Genomic DNA, 17,837 nt, shown 5'->3' with positions numbered 1-17,837 from the left:
TTTTGCAATCTAAAAGTTGTATTCCTATTAACTTCCAGTGTAGTGAGAGCGACTTTATCACGGTGCTACGTAAAACCGGCCAGATTTCTGCCTGCTTGAACGCCAATAACTCAGATACACATGAAAACATTAAACTGACCCAGGGAATCGTTATAACATCTCTCAGAGATGCACAAAAACAATAACATTCAAAATGGGTTAACCTTTCCTTTAACACATAGTGTTTCACTTACAACTGACATTATCTGATCATCTGACCATGTCAGTTTACACAAAATCAAAAGTACAATAAAATAATGCTCTCCATTTCGCATAGGTGTATGCTTGACAAAAATGTTGAAATAGTAGAAGATTAGAGATGCCTATTTTTTTAAATCACTCGAGGTATGGTTGTGCTATATATCGAATTCATTTGATTAATTAGAATGTATGTTTTAGTGCGATGTTCCAAATGCCGGTATCGCAAGAATTGATGTAATTATTTTTTTGGGTCTCGTCTCCTTTTGTGCACTTTCACCCTCACACACAGACACCAAGCCCCCCTGCCACTCACAACAAAGACAACTTTGGGTCGCTCCTCTGACGACAAAATGTTTAAACTCGCCATCTGCATTTGAGGTTTGGTCCAACAAAATCGGTCATATCGACACCGAAATGGTTAGAGACATTATTTTACTGTAATAAACGAGAACTTAACCTTTCTAACGATACCCTTTTTATGTCTCAACTCCGAAAATGTAGAACAGAACAGACCCTACTAAAACCAGAGGATTAATTAACATGTTGTGGAAAATTAATGCTCCGTTTCTGTCGCTAGCAGCATTTTAGCCACAGACTAGTCTGTGTTTTATAAATGTACAATGAGCATAAACATATGCATTTAAGGAATTGGGAACTCGTTCTCATTCTGAGAAATAAGGTAAGCCACTTGATTTCAACATCTAAACAGTGAACAGGCTGTTGTTCAAACAGTTGGAGACGGACTGGAAGGTCCATTCATAACAGTTCAACTGTTCTACTTTGTTAGCAAATAGATCCAAGTTGGCTAGACTTGAAATAAAGATTAGCTAGCTACTCACTAGCATGTGGTGCTTGAGATATTGTTTATGAGACCTGTGTTAATTTTCTAGAATGCCTGCTACAAGAAGTTGGTCATTATTAGTGGATGTACAATGTGCATGGTTTGGGTTAAATGTGTAACAAAAAAGGTACTTTCATAGACAGACTTTAAAGCCAGATCAGTGATTATTGCAAATAAGCAAATTAAATTAAATTAAATGATTAGTGTGTCTTATGGTGGTGGAAGGCTTATATTTAGCCTACGTATAATTTTACAAGCCCTGAATTCATTTGATTATTCCAAACTGTTTGAAATGTAGTGTATCGACCTTTAAATTGTGCAACAAAGCTTATTTAGAGAAAAAGCATAAGTTTGAAAAAAACAAACATTATCTTTATATAAAAGCCGCAAAGGACATCAGCAATGATATTGCAACTGATCATATAATTGAACTGCAATCCAATTATATATATGTCCTTTTGTTTCCAGTGTGACACACAGGTACAGTTTTGCTGCCACCTTCTGGCACAGAGTCTGCCTGCTCCTCAGTTGACCCTGTACAATAATTATAACTAAACTCTTTCTCACTACAGAAGCACAACCCTGTCTATAGACTAGAGTTCAAATGGTATTTAAAGTCTACATTAAAATATACAATTACAGAGGGGGCATTGTACATAAAACTACAACACACCCATTCAGGCTGCAGAACAAGCAACCATTTACATAGACTTCTAAAACCTACTGTCAACAGTAAAAAAAATAACATCTGAAGACTTCATACATTCACTGCCATTCACATTTCATCCTGGTATCTTAAGCATGACGGAAAAACAGGAGACTCTCTATACCTCATTTCATAATGCACACATTATTTGAGGCTTGGAGTACACCCAGGCAGAACTGAGTGAATGTAGGCTAACTGTAGTGCAGGGCCATGCACCCTTCTCACCTCAATGGCCTCTTTAACCCCCTAAAACAATATGTTCAGAGAAACTGAGCATTTCAGATCAAAACTCTAAAACCAGAGAGGCTGTAGTAGCAGTATGCTACTATTACAATCCTTACTCAAGGCTTAATAGAGTTTCCATTAACGGGTTGACGCATGCGTGCCTGTAATGTCAGATATGACCAACGGTCTTAAGTGGGATAAAATCATAAAGCGTCAAAGCGCTCGGGTAATACTCTCTGCTGTTAGCGCTTTATCAAGGGGTCAAATCAGGCGTTCAGTTAGGACTACAGCGCTTAAATTTTGCCATACTACTGAACGTCAACGTATTCAAATGGAGCTTAGCCTTAGTAGCCTACATAGAGTTTGGAGCTTTTAGGAGAGTGCAGTCGGGTTTCTCGGCCCCCGAAGTCCAGACTTTCAGCACGGTGATCCCTTACGGAGTAAAAATAAAAAGTGGGTCTTTGGTGAAGTTCTTAAAAGCATGTTAAAAAAACACTAAAAAAAAATAGGAGCTTATGAAAAGGCCAGCTAGTAATAGGGCATCATGGAAAAGAGGTGGTAGATGGCTACACCCACCACACTACAGTACAGTTGCCATCTCTCCACCAGCCAGCCCTGTGCCAGAACAAAAAAAAGTAAAAACGCTCATCTGGAAAACACAAATCTTGACATTGTCACGGAAACCCTGGAAAATTTTACCCATTACGTAACCTAGCTAATTCGCAGAGACCTTGCCAAGCTTTGAAATATATTTAGACTGAAGAGAACAGTGAAGTTATGACAGCAACTTGGAGCCTCAGGTTTTTGGCATCCTAATAACTCCAAGTCATAATCTAAGTTATGAACAACCTGTAGGTTTACTCTTTATTGTAAATTGTAGCTATAACAAAAAGTTAAGGTTAATTTTTTTTTCTCTATCCCCAAGCCTGGAAGTCAACTTGTGGGAGAAGCAAAGTGTGGTTAATCTACAACAAAGCAGATGTTCTAGAGAGCAAACAGTGCTGAGCTCACTGTGGTGAAGCTGTAGCCTCTCTGCTGACAGCTCAGCTGACAGTAAATGTTTGAGGCTGGGCAGCTGGGCTTACACACACACACACACACACACACAATACTGTAGATAGCTAATACATACATCCCTGACACACAGGCAAACTGCAGGTTCTGTGAGGCTGTGGGATACATGCTTTCACTTGTCTCAGTCCACAGGGTGCCTGCTAAGCCTAGCTAGGTGTCGAAGGCAACTCAACAGCAGTGTTTTAATCACAGACTGACTTCTGCTGTGCTACAATGAGTCACGTACAGTAACATTTATCAGACAGCTGTGTATTGGCTGGTGGATATTAAATACACTGAAATGGACACTTAACAGGCAGTGATATTATAAAAGGACGGCACATTAGGGATTAGCTATAAATTAGAGAGAAAAAGCCCTCAACCACATCCCCCGGTATGAATACATTTGCATCATGGGAAATCAGAAGGTATGTTGGCTGAACATGGCTAGCATGATGGTGACTACAGAGTCACTCATCACCTCGGCAGCATTAACATGTCTGTAGCCCGGGGGAATGGCATTTTATCAGGGGGACTGAGAAGGAACACGCTGAACAACAGATTGAACTTGAGTGCTTGTGTAGCTTGCTGCTTACCCTTTTGTTCCTAGTCCCACACAATACATTAACCGAGCAGGACTGATGGAAGTTCAACCACTAAGAACAGGGTTTTTTCTCCATGGAGCTTAGATTTTATTTAGCATTTTTAAAGCTAATTTCCTGCAATTCAACATATTCTGCCATGGAGCTGAGAATTTTGCAGTTTTAAAGCTAGTTTTCCTGCCATTCTATGCATTTTGCCATGGATAATGCTGTGTTCTTTTGCTCAAACATAATAACAAAATTAATATTGCTAAATTCATTATTTTTGGAATTTTCAATTCTCCATATCTAGCTTTTATTTTGGTGATTGTTATTTATCAAAGATTATATTATTTAAAAATAGCTCCATTATCTTTTCTACATACTTTATATCTGGTTTTAGCCGTTTAAGTTTACACTTAAGGCGTTTTTCCATCCCGAAAATCCATTAAAAATATATTTATTTACAGGTGAAGGCGGAAGTTTAAATACACCTTAGCCATATACAATTAAACTCATGTATTTCACAATTCCTGACATTTCATCCTAGTAAAAATTCCCCGTCTTAGGTCAGTTAGGATCACCTCCTTATTCTAAGAATGTGAAATGTCAGAATAATAGTAGAGAGAATGATTTATTTCAGCTTTTATTTCTTTCATCACATTCTCAGTGGGTCAGAAGTTTACATACGCTCAATTAGTATTTAGTAGCATTGACTTTAAATTGTTTAACTTGGATCAAATGTTTTGGGTAGCCTTCCACAACCTTCCCACAATAAGTTGGGTGAATTTTGGCCCATTCCTACTGACAGAGCTGGTGTAACTGAGTCAGGTTTGTAGGCCTCCTTGCTCGCACACACTTTTTCAGTTCTGCCCACAAATGTTCTATAGGATTGAGGTCAGGGCTTTGTGATGGCCACTCCAATACCTTGACTTTGTTGTCCTTAAGCCATTTTGCCAGAACTTTGGAAATATGCTTGGGGTCATTGTCCATTTGGAAGACCCATTTGCGACCAAGCTTTAACATCCTGACTGATGTCCTTCCTCATGATGCCATCTATTTTGTGAAGTGCACCAGTCCCTCCTGCAGCAAAGCACCCCCACAGCATGATGCTGCCACCCCCGTGCTTCACGGTTAGGATGGTGTTCTTTGGCTTGCAATCCTTCCCCTTTTTCCTGCAAACATAACGATGGTCATTACAGCAAACAGTTCTATTTTTGTTTCATCAGACCAGAGGACATTTCTCCAAAAAGTACAATCTTTGTCCCCATGTGCAGTTGCAAACCGTAGTCTGGCTTTTTTTAATGGTGGTTTTGGAGCAGTGGCTTCTTCCTTGCTGAGTGGCCTTTCAGGTTATGTCGATATAGGACTCGTTTTACTGTGGATATAGATACTTTTGTACCCGTTTCCTCCAGCATCTTCACAAGGTCTTTTGCTGTTGTTCTGGGATTGATTTGCACTTTTCGCACCAAAGTACGTTCATCTCTAGGAGACAGAACGTGTCTCCTTCCTGAGCGGTATGACAGCTGCGTGGTCCCATGGTGTTTATACTTGCGTACTATTGTTTGTACAGAAGAACAGACTTGTGGAGGTCTACAATTTTTTTGCTGAGGTCTTGGCTGATTTCTTTTGATTTTCCCATGATGTCAAGCAAAGAGGCAATGAGTTTGAAGGTAGGCCTTGAAATACATCCACAGGTACACCTCCAATTGACTCAAATATGTCAATTAGCCTTTCAGAAGCTTCTAAAGCCATGACATAATTTTCTTGAATTTTCCAAGCTGTTTAAAGGCACAGTCAACTTAGTGTATGTAAACTTCTGACCCACTGGAATTGTGATACAGTGAATTATAAGTGAAATAATCTGTAAACAACTGTTGGAAAAATGACTTGTGTCATGCACAAAGTAGATGTCCTAACCGACTTGCCAAAACTATAGTTTGTTAACAAGAAATTTGTGGAGTGGTTGAAAAACAAGTTAATGACTCCAACCTAAGTGTATGTAAACTTCCGACTTCACAACTGTATATTTCACACGCTCTATGTGGCCCATGGTGACAGGTACAGCACATCTGAGGAGCTCAATAGAATGCACATGACCCTCCCTGCTGCTGCTCCCGTCCTCCTCGCTACCATCCAGCAGCCCTTCAACTAGAAGGGGGGGTTACAATGAGCTCCAGCAGCCCACTGGAGGCCTGAAACGGACCTCAACTCACACAGCATGTGCAGAGCCTCTTAGCCAGGAGAGACATAGCCACTTGCTGCTGTCAGTGTGTGCTGCTGTTGTCTGATAAGAACAGGATGAAATGGTAACAATCACAGGGCAATAAATGAGTGTACGTACTCCTTGACAGTGTGTCATAGGGCAGGAGGTGAGATATATTTGTGTGGACTTTCACAATACGTCTGAACATCCTGTAGTAGAATGTAGGGTCGGGCGATGTCAGCCTTTGTCCTATCGTGATTATGTAACCAAAAAACAATTTTATATATACAGTGGGGAGAACAAGTATTTGATACACTGCCGATTTTGCAGGCTTTCCTACTTACAAAGCATGTAGAGGTCTGTCATTTTTATCATAGGTACACTTCAACTGTGAGAGACGGAATCTAAAACAAAAATCCAGAAAATCACATTGTATGATTTTTAAGTAATTCATTTGCATTTTATTGCATGACATAAGTATTTGATACATCAGAAAAGCAGAACTTAATATTTGGTAGAGAAACCTTTGTTTGCAATTACAGAGATCATACGTTTCCTGTAGGTCTTGACCAGGTTTGCACACACTGCAGCAGGGATTTTGGCCCACTCCTCCATACAGACCTTCTCCAGATCCTTCAGGTTTCGGGGCTGTCGCTGGGCAATACAGACTTTCAGCTCCCTCCAAAGATGTTCTATTGGGTTCAGGTCTGGAGACTGGCTAGGCCACTCCAGAACCTTGAGATGCTTCTTACGGAGCCACTCCTTACCTGCCCTGGCTGTGTGTTTCGGGTCGTTGTCATGCTGGAAGACCCAGCCACGACCCATCTTCAATGCTCTTACTGAGGGAAGGAGGTTGTTGGCCAAGATATCGCGATACATGGCCCCATCCTTCCTCCCCTCAATACGGTGCAGTCGTCCTGTCCCCTTTGCAGAAAAGCATCCACAAAGAATGATGTTTCCACCTCCATGCTACACGGTTGGGATGGTGTTCTTGGGGTTGTACTCATCCTTGTTCTTCCTCCAAACACGGCGAGTGGAGTTTAGACCAAAAAGCTCTATTTCTGTCTCATCAGACCACATGACCTTCTCCCATTCCTCCTCTGGATCATCCAGATGGTCATTGGCAAACTTCAGACGTGCCTGGACATGCGCTGGCTTGAGCAGGGGGACCTTGCGTGCCCTGCAGGATTTTAATCCATGACGGCGTAGTGTGTTACTAATGGTTTTCTTTGAGACTGTGGTCCCAGCTCTCTTCAGGTCATTGACCAGGTCCTGCCGTGTAGTTCTGGGCTGATCCCTCACCTTCCTCATGATCATTGATGCCCCACGAGGTGATCTTGCATGGAGCCCCAGACCAAGGGTGATTGACCGTCATCTTGAACTTCTTCCATTTTCTAATAATTGCGCAAACAGTTGTTGCCTTCTCACCAAGCTGCTTGCCTATTGTCCTGTAGCCCATCCCAGCCTTGTGCAGGTCTACAATTGTATCTCTGATGTCCTTACACAGCTCTCTGGTCTTTGGCCATTGTGGAGTCTGTTTGATTGAGTGTGTGGACAGGTGTCTTTTATACAGGTAACGAGTTCAAACAAGTGCAGTTAATACAGGTAATGAGTGGAGAACAGGAGGGCTTCTGAAAGAAAAACTAACAGGTCTGTGAGAGCCGGAATTCTTACTGGTTGGTAGGTGATTAAATACTTACAGTGGGGGGGAAAAGTATTTAGTCAGCCACCAATTGTGCAAGTTCTCCCACTTAAAAAGATGAGAGAGGCCTGTAATTTTCATCATAGGTACACGTCAACTATGACAGACAAATTGAGAAAAAAATATCCAGAAAATCACATTGTAGGATTTTTAATGAATTTATTTGCAAATTATGGTGGAAAATAAGTATTTGGTCACCTACAAACAAGCAAGATTTCTGGCTCTCACAGACCTGTAACTTCTTCTTTAAGAGGGTCCTCCGTCCTCCACTCGTTACCTGTATTAATGGCACCTGTTTGAACTTGTTATCAGTATAAAAGACACCTGTCCACAACCTCAAACAGTCACACTCCAAACTCCACTATGGCCAAGACCAAAGAGCTGTCAAAGGACACCAGAAACAAAATTGTAGACCTGCACCAGGCTGGGAAGACTGAATCTGCAATCTGCAGCTTGTTTTGAAGAAATCAACTGTGGGAGCAATTATTAGGAAATGGAAGACATACAAGACCACTGATAATCTCCCTCGATCTGGGGCTCCACGCAAGATCTCACCCCGTAGGGTCAAAATGATCACAAGAACGGTGAGCAAAAATCCCAGAACCACACGGCGGGACCGAGTGAATGACCTGCAGAGAGCTGGGACCAAAGTAACAAAGCCTACCATCAGTAACACACTACGCCACCAGGGACTCAAATCCTGCAGTGCCAGACGTGTCCCCCTGCTTAAGCCAGTCCATGTCCAGGCCCGTCTGAAGTTTGCTAGAGTGCATTTGGATGATCCAGAAGAGGATTGGGAGAATGTCATATGGTCAGATGAAACCAAAATATAACTTTTTGGTAAAAACTCAACTCGTCGTGTTTGGAGGACAAAGAATGCTGAGTTGCATCCAAAGAACACCATACCTACTGTGAAGCATGGGGGTGGAAACATCATGCTTTGGGGCTGTTTTTCTGCAAATGGACCAGGACGACTGATCCGTGTAAAGGAAAGAATGAATGGGGCCATGTATCGTGAGATTTTGAGTGAAAACCTCCTTCCATCAGCAAGGGCATTGAAGATGAAACGTGGCTGGGTCTTTCAGCATGACAATGATCCCAAACACACCGCCCGGGCAACGAAGGAGTGGCTTCGTAAGAAGCATTTCAAGGTCCTGGAGTGGCCTAGCCAGTCTCCAGATCTCAACCCCATAGAAAATCTTTGGAGGGAGTTGAAAGTCCGTGTTGCCCAGCGACAGCCCCAAAACATCACTGCTCTAGAGGAGATCTGCATGGAGGAATGGGCCAAAATACCAGCAACAGTGTGTGAAAACCTTGTGAAGACTTACAGAAAACGTCTGACCTGTGTCATTGCCAGCAAAGGGTATATAACAAAGTATTGAGAAACTTTTGTTATTGACCAAATACTTATTTTCTACCATAATTTGCAAATAAATTCATAAAAAATCCTACAATGTGATTTTCTGGAGAAAAAATTTCTCATTTTATCTGTCATAGTTGACGTGTACCTATGATGAAAATTACAGGCCTCTCTCATCTTTTTAAGTGGGAGAACTTGCACAATTGGTGGCTGACTAAATACTTTTTTTCCCCACTGTATGTCATGCAATAAAATGCAAATTAATTACTTAAAGATCATACAATGTGATTTTCTGGATTTTTGTTTTAGATTCCGTCTCTCACAGTTGAAATGTACCTAAGATAAAAAAATTACAGACCTCTACATGCTTTGTAAGTAGGAAAACCTGCAAAATCGGCAGTGTATCAAATACTTGTTCTCCCCACTGTATACACAGCTGCGGAAAAAATTAAGAGACCACTGCAAAATTATCAGTTTCTCTGGTTTTACTATTTATAGGTATTTGTTTGGGTAAAAATATATTTATTTTTTTATTCTATAAACTACTGACAACATTTCTCCCAAATTCCAAATAAAAACTGTCATTTAGAGCATTTATTTGCAGAAAATGACAACTGGTCAAAATAACAAAAAAGATGCAGTGTTGTCAGACCTCAAATAATGCAAAGAAAATAAGTTCATGTTCATTTTTAAACAACACAATACTAATGTTTTAACTTAAGAGTTCAGAAATCTATATTTGGTGGAATAACCCTCATTTTCAATCACAGCTTTCATGCGTCTTGGCATGCTCTCCACCAGTCTTTCACATTGATGTTGGGTGACTTTATGCCACTCCTGGCGCAAAAATTCAAGCAGCTCGGCTTTGTTTGATGTCATGTGACCATCCATCTTCCTCTTGATCACATTCCAGAAGTTTTCAATGGGGTTCAGGTCTGGAGATTGGGCTGGCCATGACAGGGTCTTGATCTGGTGGTCCTCCATCCACACCTTGATTGACCTGGCTATGTGGCATGGCACATTGTCCTGCTGGAAAAACCAATCCTCAGAGTTGGGGAACAACGTCAGAGCAAAAGGAAGCAAGTTTTCTTCCAGGACAACCTTGTACGTGGCTTGATTCATGCGTCCCCAGATCATCACCGATCCTACACCAAATTTCACAGTGGTTGCGAGACACTGTGGCTTGTAGGCCTCTTCAGGTCTCCGTCTAACCATTAGACGACCAGGTGTTGGGCAAAGCTGAAAATTGGACTCAGAGAAGATTACCTTACTCCAGCCCTCTACGGTCCAATCCTTATGGTCTTTTGCAAACCTCAGCCTGGCTCTTCTTCGCTTCTCATTGATTAAGGGCTTTTTTCTAGCTTTGCACGACTTCAGCCCTGCCCCTAGGAGCCTGTTTCGAACCGTACTCGCTGTGCACTTCACCCCAGCTGCCGTTTGCCATTCTTTTTGTAGGTCACTTGATGTCATCCTACGGTTGTTGAGTGACATTCGAATGTGTTGGCGGTCATCCCGGTCAGTAGAGTCATTTTCGCCCTCTGCCGGTCTGTAGCTTTGTTGTCCCCAATGTCTGCTGCTTGACCTTGTTCTTATGAACCGCCGTCTTTGAAATTTTAAGGATGGAAGCAACCTGACGCTCACTGTATCCCTCTGCCAGTAAAGCCAGAATTGAACCCTTGTTTTCCTCACTCAAAACATTCCTTTTCAACTCTTTTGGCATGGTCAATAGTTATTTTTTGATTAATATTACTTTTGAGGTACTATTAGCACTGTTTTGCCATCCAGCTGGTACTATTGCAAGAGGATGGTGATGACCACAGCAGTGGTTTTTATACTTTTCCTCGTTAAATAAGATTTGGTTCATGTGATCACCTAATCATTACCTAATTCAGTAGAATGAGGTGTGCCTGTGTCGGAATTCAACAGACACTGGAATGGAATGGCTGTCATACATGTAGAGATGCTGATTTAACAAAAATTTGCAGTGGTCTCTTAATTTTTTCCACAGCTGTATATTATACAGTACCAGTCAAAAGTTTGGACACACCTACTCATTCAAGGGTTTTTCTTTTCTTTTTACTATTTTCTACATTGTAGAATAATAGTGAAGACATCAAAACTATGAAATAACACATGGAATCATGTAGTAACCAAAAAAAGTGTTAGACAATCAATATACATTATATATTTGAGATTCTACAAAGTAGCAACCCTTTGCCTTGATGACAGCTTTGCACACTAGTTATTTTTCTATTTTTACTTATCTATTTTTTACTTAACACTTATAGTTCTTAAAACTGCATTGGTTAAGGGCTTGTAAGTAAGCATTTCACTGTAAGGTCTACACTTGTTGTATTCGGTGCATGTGACAAATAATCTATTTGATTTCTTTACTTCACGGCGCCAGTCAAGTTCAAATAGTCTAAACCATTCTCTGTCACAAGACTATGTCATCACCATTGACGGTGGTTGTCAATCATCGCTGATAGACGATGCTATCGTAATAGTCGCCCAACCCTAGTAAGGTTAGACTACATGAGCTGGCAAAATCATTCCAGTTCACTTTAAACTTGACATTGCATTCAACTTATGGAGGCATACCTTCATAACATAAGCCAAAGATACATAGCCAACAACACACGAAGACAACAATTCTCTACAGGTCTCCTGCATGTGTGGATTTACCAGACTTGGGGGGAACGGTGCGCTGACGCCAGACAATCCCAAGCTAATTGGATTCCCACACCTATAAAGGGCCAACCCCACTAAATAAGTCATCCATTTAAGCGGAGGCCTCAAGCTGACAGGCATGGGGAGTGGAGGAGTTAGCAGAGCCCGTCATTAAAAACAAATCTTCTACGTGACTTCTCACCTCCTGACCCCTCCACCTTGTTGCCCACTTGGTCACCCGCTGCTCTGAGGCTGAACACTTCAAAATCACAATGAGTGAACAGCCTGAGGGGTGGGCACTTCAGTGAACCAGCTCAGATTCCTGGCATGCCGGAGGTGTGGATGCCGCATTCTTGTCGCAGGCGTCAGGGCTTCAAACAGTCAGTTCAGGTCCAGTTCAGGTCCAGCTTCATTATTTCATGTTAGTAGTCCCAGTAGAGGCAATGTTCGGAATCAGCACATTCTGTGGGCGTGTGTCAAGTTGTGAGGTCTTTGATCCGTGTGTTTTGAAGCAATATTTAGCTGTGTCCTGCCAGTATTAGTGTAAAAAAAAAAGGCCTTTGAGAGATGACTGGGCGGGGCCATAGCCTTGCAATTAAACACAGCAAACCAAGCAACGGGTGATCCGCTTCCAGAGCAGTGTTTAGAGAGGACCAGACAAGAGCGAGGGAAAATGTGGGACTCACTGCAATAAGGTATTTTGTTGTAGTGGGTGACTCCACTTTTCCATAGTGCGATCAACAGGGGTGTCTCCACATTGACAAAATGGTACTGGTTTAAGACCAATGACAGTACATGGATTATACCCTAAACAAGTAACATCAAACAAAGTGTCAATATTTAATCTTAGGGAACATAATGGCAGCATGGCTCATCAGCTCAGGAAACAGTGATTGTTATGCCTAATTGCATGAGCAGTGTTCTACTCTAAATTGGCAAGATTATATTACTAGCTTTTTTTTTTTTTTTTTTACATAACTTCTTACAGGGAATGCAATGCAAAAGAGAGAGAATGACCATAGCCCAATCTAGACTATTCTGTCCAAAGACACTCAAAGAAACCGCACATTTTCCAGATCATTCTCTAGCCTGTTGAGCGGAATGTTATTGTGCTAAATTAAGTCTCAATGGGTTGTAGACAGGATGTTTGTAACCTAGCTAGATATTTGAGCTGGCTTGAAAGAGTAGGAGGAGTTACAAGGCCCGCTTTTCTTTATATATATATATATATATATATATATATATATATATATATAAATAAATAAATAAATAACTCACCCAGAGAAGAGTTAAACTGACACAGACAGGGATTCCAAACCAGTTTTGCAAGGTAATAAATACACTTTAATAAGACTACCATGGCGACAGTTAACACAAGAGCTTGTACATTTAAGTCATTTAGCAGACACTCTTATCCAGAGCGACTTACAGTTAGTGAGTGCTGAATTTTTTTTTTTCTCATACTGGCCCCCCGTGGGAATCGAACCCACAACCCTGGCGTTGCGAGCGCCATGCTCTACCAACTGAGCTACACGGGGCCCTACCGTAGTCTACTTCCGGTAGTCCCTATAGAGAGATAAGAACAATAGAAGCAAACATAAAAACATGTCACTCTTTAACCAGTTAAATGTAACTACATGTCGTCTACGTAATCCCCAAAAGTAATGATTTATTATTAAAGGGCCATAAACAATAACTAGTAATGCTGCATACCCCCAAAAAGGTTAAAATCTCACCTTTCTGGAAAAAATAGTTATAAATTGCTGAGGTGTAGTAACTTTTGAAGACAAGCTCATGTACACAGTACAAAAATGATAAAAAATGAGTTTATTCAAAAAAACTTTATGAATAAGGCTTGAAATTACTTATGCTTTCTAAATAAAGTATAATCAAATTATAAAAACGACTAACTATAAGATTTCACCTTCCTTAGAACTGTAAAATACATATTTGTACGCTTAGTGTTAAAGAAAATTTGCATATTTTCTAAAGGTCTCTCGATCAGAATGTCACAGAGCTCTGGATTGGCTTCCTGAACTTGTTAGGAACTGACCTTTCATCTCATATTAATCTTGTCCATCTATGACAAACAGAAAATGTTTTTTGTTTTGTCAGTGGCTGTGACATAGGGTTCAGCCAGGAGTTGATGGACAGTCGGAAGAGTGAATTAAAATGGTATAAGGCCAGATTTCACATCCTATGTCACACAGGTGGAAATGAAGGAAAGGAAGGGAAAGGGGATACCTCTGTGTCCGTGAGAACCAGGGCTACCGCTCAATGCAAGCCATTTCGATCTACGGTGCCGGCAGATGGATTTATACGCGGAAATGTCAGTCAGAACCGGTACAAGAACCACACAGGGGGCTTTACATCTAAGAGATTTTTAAAAAGACATAGAATCCTGATTTTTGGAGGGTTTGGACACATGCCCTTCATTTAAAATAACAACCTTGCAAAACGAAGAAATTATTTTCAGGACATGTTCTTTTCAGGAATTCAACAGGAATTCCCATTGCTCCACCACAGTGAAACGTTGACCTTTGTGACTAGTGTAGCCTTCCTACTTCAGAGTGGCCTGCAGCGTCTGCTTTTCACTATCAGTAAAGTGGCTCTGAGGGAATATTCCTCTTCACGCCTAGAGTACTGCATGGAATGCTGCTTTACACTAGAGGTCTGCTTGGGAATTATTTATTCATCCCGCTGCTGCCTGCATCTTTTCATACTGCACCCGCCCACACCCGCTGGCTTTCTGTCTGACTCCCACCCGCTACCGCAAGAACTGGTCCTGAATACAACCGCAGTCCCGCAACGTTATTTTAGGCGTATGTGACGACGCAGCTCACTCGCCAGCCATGGTCGCAGCAATTGCGCGCCCTATAGGCAATATAAAAATGCACAAAAATAACCTAAGAAATAGGTTAAATTACCAGAGATTCTCACGTGGCCCATTATATTAAGCTATCGGTATTACTGGGCTATATCAGCTAATTGGCTAGACATAGCTTGAAGAGAGTTGGAGAGACTTGCACTTTCTCTTGAGCTATATTTAGGAGTGGAGTGGGACGATTTTCAGACACACAAATATGGGTGATCAATATTTATTTCTAGGCAATATAGTAAACTATAGCCTAATCATATTGTAATGACCCAGCTGGGTCATAAAGTAAAAGAGAGACGGGCACCAGGTGTACAGGCAGAACACAGGTTTATTCCTAAATGGGCTATTGTTCAGGCCACAACCCACGCCGCTAAACCTCAAACATACACAAATAGAACATGTCAAATCAAGGGTCCCGAACAGAAGAGCAGAGATATGAGACCGTAACCCCTATTTAATCATTTCCAAAATCCCGCGGGATTACCCATCATACCCCCCAACCTTTCCATCTGTCCTGGCATATTTAACCCCTGCTAGTACCCATGAGAACGATAACACATCCATGAACACAGAACACAATACAGGGTCGTTACATAGCCCCCTCCTTTCTAAACCCTAGCCCCTAGGGTTACAAAACAAAATCCTTAAAACGACCCGGAGGTCGCATCAGTCTCTTGTGCCTTCCCTTGACTCTCACTGGTGGACCCCCAGAACACTCATCTGCCCCAATGTCATTTCCAGCACCCCCGAAGAGGCAGCCCCCGTCCCAGGCTCAGCTTGCATTAGAGTCTCCTCGCTAGACTGTCCCCGTGTGCTCACATCAGAGTCCTCACTTCCATTCCCTACCGTTTTCCTCCCTCTGTAGGGCGCCAATCGGTCCCGGTGGACCACCACCTTCCTGCCCCGTGGGGAACCTCCACCCGGTACGTCACCTCCCCCACTCTCTCTATCACCAGGCACGGCCCCACCCAGGCACTGTCCAGCTTTGGGCACCGCCCCTTCTTGCGCGTGGGGTTGTGAAGCCACACGCGTTCTCCCGCTCCAAAGTGCCTCCCCCTAGCGCGTGAGTCATAGTGGCGCTTTTGGCGCATTCCTGCGTTCTCGAGTTGCTCTCTTGCGAAGGTGTGAGCCGCTTCTAACCGGTTCTGCAGTCGGCGAACATAGTTCGGGCCAGGCAAAACCCCGTCGTCAGTTATCAGGAGGGTGGCCAAACGTCAGTTCGGCTGGGGTGCGCAACTCACGACCTAACATTAGTAGCGCTGGGGAGCACGCAGTCGATTCCTGAACAGCCGACCTACATGCCATGAGAATAAACGGTAAGTGGGTGTCCCAATCTCTCTGGTGTTTTGAGGTAACGATAGCCAGCTGTTGTGCTAATGTTCTGTTAAATCTTTCCACCAGCCCATCACTCTGGGGATGAAGCGGAGTAGTGCGCGTCTTCTCCGCGCCTAACCGTCTACACAACTCTGAGAACACCCGTGACTCAAAGTTTCTCCCCTGGTCGCTGTGTATAGACTGTGGCACCCCGAACCGACTGATTATTCCCCCTACCAATGCATCAGCTACTGTTTCTGCCTCCTGGTCTGGGAGAGCGTAAGCCTCTGGCCACTTGGTGAAGTAGTCCATAGCAGTTAGAATCCACCTGTTACCGCTGTCTGTGATTGGAAACGGTCCAACTATGTCTACCCCCAGTCTCTCCATGGGCTCCCCTACTGGGAATTGTTGTAGGAGGGCGTGTGACTGACCTGGAGGTCCTTTCTTAGCAGCACACTCATCGCACTGCCTGCAAAAGTCCTCCACATCCCTCCTGTGCCTGGCCCAATAGAAGCCTTTACGTACGCGCTTTAACGTTTTGGAGACCCCAAAATGCCCTGCGCCTACTCCCCGTGAAGCTGCTGTAACACGCTCCCTTGCAGCCTTTTGGGAACCACTACCTGCCACGTCATTTCTCCAGTAGCTGGCTTTTTCCACCCCCTCTGGAGCACTCCCTCAGCCACTCTAAGGACTGAGAATTTAGCCCAGAGTCCTTTGGTGACTGGTGATAGAGGGGCTACTTCCCCCATGGCGGTCGTCTTCTCTCTTCCACCCACCCCAGCACAGGACGCAGCTCTGCGTCCTCCTCCTGGCGACGCCTCCACTCCCCGACGTCCACAGCCTCAAGCTCCCGGCACTCTGTCACCCTCAGCTGACTCACCGTGGCGGTGACTCCCTCCTCCATGCACAGTTCCCTCTCTCGCTCCACCCGTTTGGCGCAGTACCCACAGCCGTCCTCAGCACACGGGCGGCGGGACAAGGCGTCTGCATTGCTGTGGCGAAGGCCGGCCCTGTGCTCCACCTGGAAGTCGTAGGGTTGCAGCTCCTCCAACCAGCGGGCGATCTGACCCTCTGGCTCCTTGAAGGAGAGAAGCCACTGCAGGGCGGGAGTGATCCGTCCGCACCACAAACGGCAGGCCCCCCAGGTAGTACTTGAAATGGCGTACTGCTGCCACGACAGCCAAAAGCTCCCTCCTTGTCACGCAGTAGCGTTTTTCAGCCTTATCAAAAGTTCTGCTGTAATAAGCTACTACGTGCTCCCCGTCAGAACCACGCTGAGCCAGCACGGCCCCCAAGCCCTCATTGCTTGCATCGGTGTCCAGAATAAACGGACGGTTTGGGTCTGGTGAGGACAGGACAGGGGCCTCCACCAGGGCACGTTTGAGGGCCTCAAACGCCCGCTGGTGCTCTTCGGTCCACTGAAAGACAGTGTCCTTCTTGAGAAGGTGGTTCAAAGGAGCTGCTATCCCCGCAAACCCTTTCACAAACCTACGATAGTAGGATGCCAGACCCAGGAAGCTCTTAACCTCCTTTTTTTCCTTTGGAATTGGCCACCCCCTCACAGCCTCCACTTTGTCTGGCAACGTGCTGATACCCTCACCACCCAGCTGATGACCCAGGAACGCCAACTCCCTTTGCATGAAATGGCACTTTTCCGGGTGTAATTTTAGCCCCGCCCCGAGATCCTCTCCAGCACTCGCCTAAGTGCCCCCAGTGCCCCCTCAAACGACGTGCCATGTACCAATATGTCGTCTAGGTACACGACACACTCGTCTCTCGGAACCCCCGCCAGCACTCTGTCCATGAGCCTCTCAAAGGTGGCAGGAGCATTACAAAGCCCGAAGCACAGCACCTTGAACTGCCAATGGCCCCTATCCGTGGAGAAGGCCGTTTTTTCACGTGCCCCAGGCGAGAGGGGCACCTGCCAGTAGCCGCTGCGCAGATCAAGGGAAGAGAACCACGAGGACCCTCTGACGTGGTCTAGCGACTCATCGATCCTCGGTATGGGGTAAGAGTCTTTAATGGTGACAGAATTTAGGCCCCTGTAGTCCGCACAAAACC

The 17,837-nt window shown here is 43.8% G+C and overlaps 1 protein-coding gene and 1 non-coding gene across 3 annotated transcripts in view; both read right to left on the bottom strand.

Moving 5' to 3' along the window:
- LOC121580109 (rap guanine nucleotide exchange factor 6-like) overlaps positions 1 to 17,837 on the bottom strand; it is a 168,016-nt gene that overhangs the window by 141,247 nt on the left and 8,932 nt on the right. The window lies entirely within an intron of this gene.
- trnaa-cgc lies at positions 13,049 to 13,124 on the bottom strand. Its single transcript has one exon. It is a non-coding gene; the product is annotated as a tRNA-Ala (tRNA).

This window comes from Coregonus clupeaformis, chromosome 13 (assembly GCF_020615455.1).
Source record: "Coregonus clupeaformis isolate EN_2021a chromosome 13, ASM2061545v1, whole genome shotgun sequence".
NCBI classification, from domain to species: domain Eukaryota; kingdom Metazoa; phylum Chordata; class Actinopteri; order Salmoniformes; family Salmonidae; genus Coregonus; species Coregonus clupeaformis.
The sequence above is the reverse complement of the archived record's forward strand: the minus strand, read 5'-3'. Positions and strand labels throughout refer to the sequence as shown.